The 5,338-nt window shown below is 57.8% G+C and overlaps 1 pseudogene; it reads left to right on the top strand.

Moving 5' to 3' along the window:
• The first annotated feature begins 2,850 nt into the window (after positions 1–2,850).
• Positions 2,851–4,956, top strand: LOC131422829 (tryptase-like; annotated as a pseudogene).
• The last annotated feature ends 382 nt before the right edge of the window (positions 4,957–5,338 follow it).

Here is a 5,338-nt window from a genome sequence, read left to right as displayed (position 1 = left end):
CTGTCTGGCCCACCCCCTCCCCTTACCCCTCCCCCAGCCTGCATCCTGCAGATATTCAGTCTCTCCTGAGTGACCCTGGGATCCGCCAGGGCAACACCAGCAGCCTCCTCCAGGCCACATGAGGGTCCTGTCTGCAGGGACCCTTTGCCTCCAGCTCTCATTAGAGACCAATGGGCCTCATTCCCAAGAGCCTCAGGCTGTCTTTCTCCCATGCCTCCTGATCACCGTTCTTCTCTCATCTATCTGGGTGCAAGGGTCCTCGTGGTCAGATCTATCGAGGGCCATGTTTGGGGCCTGGGTTTGGGCTGGGGTCTGTGATGCCACAGGGCTGGGCTGGCAGAGGGCAGGAGGAAGCTGGAGAGGGCAAGGCCGGCCCCTCTGACCTGGGCTTTTCCTCTGCCTGCTCTGTCGTCACCATTGAAAGCCTCCCAGCAGTGGGGGTACTGGCCCAGCTCCCCCGGAAATACCTGCAGCTGCTCTGGGCTGTTTTCCTGCCCTCCTAGCGCCCCCCACCAGGCCCCTGGGCTCCTGCCAGAGGACTGCAGAGCCACATCCCAGCTGGGGGCAGGCCTGGAGGCCCTCACCTTCCCGCACCTGACTGTGCACCCACATCCGTAGGTGAGCACGTCACCAGGTGCAGGGCACTGTGGGTGAGAGGACACTGCAGGGAGAAGCAGCGAGTGTGGACAGATAGGAGAATTCAGACTCCTGATGTGACAGGAGCTCACCTTTCAAGACCAGACTGGAGGAAACTGAGCACACAGGAAATGAATTTGTGTTCTCATTTCTTCCCGGGTGGTAAAAACTGTAACGAGCATCACTCTCACCATTACAAAAAAACAGACAAACTGCAAGTTCACAAATTTTCTCGAAGCCTCGGAGAACCAAGGCTGCAGGGCAATAAACCAGCCTGAAAGGTAAGAGGAGATGATGCTACAGGACAAGACAGCTCGAGCAGAAAAACAACAGACAAAAGCAATGAAATCGAAAGCTGGCTCTTTGAAAAGATCAACAAGATTGATTAACATTTAGCTGGCCTGTCCTGGAAAAACAGAGAGAAGACGCAAACCACCAATATCAGGAGTGAAGGAGGGGATATCATTACAGTAGCACAGTAAACACAATAAAGAAATATTATGAACAGGGCCGGCCCCGTGGCTTAGCAGTTGGGTGCTCGCGCTCCACTACTGGTGGCCCGGGTTCAGATCCTGGGCACGCACCAACACACGGCTTGTCTGAGGCCACGTCCCACATACAGCACCTGGAAGGATGTGCAACTATGACAGACAACTATCTACTGGAGCTTTGGGGGGAAAAAATTAAAATATATATATATGTGAAATATTATGAACAGTTCCATACCCATAAATTTGACTGCTTAGATGAATTGAACTAATTCCTTGCAAGATACAGACTACCAAAAAACACTTAAGAAGAAATAGGTCAAGTCAATAGTCCTTTGTCTATTTTAAAACTTAGATTTGTAGTCAAAAACCTTCCAAACAAAGCTTCAGACCCAGATGATTTCACTGGTAAATCTACCAAACATTTAAGGACAAAATAATGCCACATCTACACAATCTATTCCAGAAAATAGAAGAGGAGGGAACACTTCCCAACTCATTTTATAAGGTCAGGATTAGACAAAGACATCATATAGAAAGGAAACTACAGACCAATACCCCTTGTCAACATCAACGCAAGAATTCTCAACAAAATATTAGCAAACCAAATCCAAAGATATGTCAGGGAGATAATGCATCATGACCAAGAGAAGTTTTGATAAGAAAAACCAGACAAAGGCATTATAAGAAAAGAAAAATATAAACCAGACCAGTATCCCTCCTGTAAAGAGTCACCAAAGTCTTTAATATAATTGTAGCAAATTGAATTGCCCAAAATGACTCATCATGGCCAAGTAAAATTCATCCCAGGAATGCAAGGTCAGTTTAAGGTATGAAGATCAGTCAACATAATTCACCATGTCAAAACACGAAAAAGAAAACTATTACCATGTCCTTAGGTGCAGAAAAAGAATTTTACAAAATTCAACACCTATTTGTGATGAACAGAAATTCTTAGCAAACTAATTGAGATAGCGTGCTACAGTTACGTAGACAAATACAGATCAATTAACTGGAGAGAGTCCAGAAACAGATGGACGCGAGGCCAGTGGATTTTTGAGAAAGATAACACAGTAATTCAGAGGGTAAAGGATTGTCTTTCAAGCAATGTTGTCAGCCGACAAGATTGCTCTGCAGACAAGGCAGAGCCTGAGCCTGACATTACGTCACGTACAAAACCTGGGTTGACTCAGACCTAGAGGGTTGCAAAGGGCGTCGGTCACACCTCTGGACAAACTGCAAATCAATACATTCTCTTGACCCCATCTGAGAACTGAGGTCACAGGCAAACTACTAACCAGCCATCTGGAGAGAAGCCTGATCGAGCACTGAGTCGCCCGGGACAGATGCCTCTGGAGCCAGCCAGGGGCAGGCGGCCCTGAGCCAGGCTGGTGTTGGGCAGCATGGGGGCAGAGAAGGCCTCCCTAGGGCACAGGAGGGGCCCCCAGACGGCAGTAGGGGGTTCAGGGTGTCCAAGAGACCGAGGAGGGGGGTGGGTGTCCTGCAGGCCCCAGGTGACCAGCAGGCCCGGGGAGAGTGAGGACGTGAGTGGTCCGACAGGCAGGGACAGTGGTCAGCCCTGGCCATGGAGGACGGGGGACGGGGTGGTGGGGCCTGGTGGGGGGTGTCCAAGGAGAGCCGGCCCTGGCGTCTTCTGTTATCTCACTGTCACTTCCTTCTGCCTGTCCCTCTGCTGATGGCGCTCGGATCCCCGAGATAACAGGGTACTGCTGCCATCAGCGGAACAGCTCAGAGAGGACCCAGAGATGGACGTTATTGGACCCCCCCGCCCCCCGAGGAATCGAGTCTGCCATCCAGGCGAGGGCAGCAGGGCCCCTTCCTGGCCCAGGGTTCTTGGGCCCTGGGTCTCAATCATCACTTCCTTCTGTCTGGATAGGAGGACCGAGCGCCCCTCCTCTGACCCCCTCCTGGTCTGGAAGGATAAATGGGGAGGGGAGAGCGGGCTGGGTCGACAGCAGCAGGGACCAGCCAAGGTAAGGCCCCCCACCGAGATCCCAACACGGGGTGTCACTGTGTAGCACAGTAGCCAAGCCTCAGATCCCGGACCAACCTCGATCCTCGGGGGCCCCGACTCCAGCTGTACCCCACACCCTGCAGCCCTTCAGCCGGGCCCAGCCCCAACCAGGCTCACGCTGCCCCTACTTGCTCCTTCCAGATGCCAAAGCTGCTGGTCCTGGCGCTGCCCCTCCTGGGGAGCCTGGTACATGCAGGCCCCAGTGAGTCCTGACCCCTGGCCCCTCACCCCACTGGCCCAGGGACGGGTGGGTGGGTTCAGAGAAGCCCAGAGCTGTGCGGGCCAGGGAACGGCTGAGCCCAGGGGCCGGGGTGTGTCCTGTCCTGAGGGCGCTTCCTGCCCCAGCCCCAGGCCCCGGTCTGGAGCGAGCAGGCATCGTGGGGGGACAGGAGGCCCCTGGGAGCAAGTGGCCCTGGCAGGTGAGCCTGAGACTCCACACCCACTACTGGAGGCACTTCTGCGGGGGCTCCCTCATACACCCACAGTGGGTGCTGACCGCCACACACTGCGTGGGACCGTGAGTCTGCTGGGGCCTGGCGGAGTGGGGCGGCCTGGGGCTCCCCCCACGTCCCGGGGGGTCCAGGAGGCTGCTCAGGCCCCTGAGGGGCGCCCCCTCTCCCAGGGACGTCGAAGACCCCGCAGACATCAGGGTGCAGCTGCGCCAGCAGCACCTCTATTACGGAGACCAGCTGCTGCCCGTCAGCAGGGTCCTCCCCGCCCCGACTACTACACGGTTGAGAACGCGGCCGACATCGCCCTGCTGGAGCTCCAGGACCCCGTGAACATCTCCAGCCACGTCCAGCTGGTCACTCTGCCCTCCGCCTCCGAGACCTTCCCCACAGGGACGCTGTGCTGGGTGACAGGCTGGGGCGATGTGGACAATGGAGGTGAGCGTCAGGGACAGCTGGAGGGCTGGGCGGGAGGACCCAGTCACACCCACGGCCCAGCCTCTGGGGTTCCCTTTGGGGACAGGGCCCCGCCGGGCTGGCTCAGGGAGTAGGAGTTTGGAGACTCTGGAAGGGCGAGGTGGCGGGAGGGAGGATGTGCCGAGCGCGGGGCTGGGAGCCCATCAGACCCCGTGCCGCCCCTCTGGGTGCCCGGGAAAGTCGCTTAGCCCACCTGAACCTCCGTTTCCCCTTGTAGGAAATGAGCACGGTCAGGGCTGGTATTTCATGGATATACTTCCCGCCTGACGCGGCCTCTTCCTTCCCTCTCACCCCCAGTCCACCTGCCACCACCGTTTCCCCTGAAGGAGGTGGAGGTCCCCATTGTGGAAAACAGCATTTGTGACACGAAATACCACACTGGCGTGTCTACGGGGGACAGTCTGGATAGTCCGTGCCGACATGCTGTGTGCCGGGAGCGAGAAGCGTGACTCCTGCCAGGTGGGCCCGCTCGTCCCCCGCAGCCCCCACCCGCCCCTGCCGCGAGAGCCCCCGCTGACCGTCCCCCTCCCCAGGGTGACTCCAGAGGGCCCCTAGTCTGCAAGATGAGGGGCACCTGATGCAGGCGGGCGTGGTCAGCTGGGGTGACAGCTGTGCTCTGCCCGACCGGCCGGGCGTCTACACCCGCGTCACCTACTACTTGGACTGGATCCACCAGTATGTCCCCAAGGATCCCTGAGCCTGGGTCCCGGGGCTGCCACCTGGGTTGGCGGAGAAGCCAGCTCCCTCCTGTCCCCGCACCACTGCTTCTTGCCCAGGTGGTGTCCTTCCCCCACCTTCCCGGCCCCCTGCCTGGAGCCCCCTCCCTGCCTGGCCCAGGGAGCAGGTGGTGGGCGCTGGTCCAGGTTAAAGAGCACGGAAAGCAGATGTGGCTGTGGCTATTTCTGGCTGTGAGTGTCGCTGAGGGAGAGGAAGGGGGTCCAGGGCACGGCCAAGTGCAGCTGCTGTCCCTGTGCGTCCCGGCCCCCGAGCAGTGGGCATTGCTGTGGGGACGGCCCCTCCTGAGCCCCTTGTGCCCGGTGCCGACTTCTTAGCACACTGGCTCGTGTCTCCTTTTGGGGAGCAGCACCGTGCCCTCGGGGCACGTAGAGAGACACGGATCATTAAAGGAAACCCAGGCGCCCAGCAAGGATGTCAGGATGCAGAGCACGGCCCCCACAACCCCCAACCCTCCCCCTCCACACCATCACCTCCCGGCCTTTCCCTGCAGCCCACACTGTGCACGGTCACATGCG

This window comes from Diceros bicornis, chromosome 26 (genome assembly GCF_020826845.1).
Source record: "Diceros bicornis minor isolate mBicDic1 chromosome 26, mDicBic1.mat.cur, whole genome shotgun sequence".
Lineage (NCBI taxonomy): Eukaryota > Metazoa > Chordata > Mammalia > Perissodactyla > Rhinocerotidae > Diceros > Diceros bicornis.
This window is presented reverse-complemented; position numbering and strand designations above follow the sequence as displayed.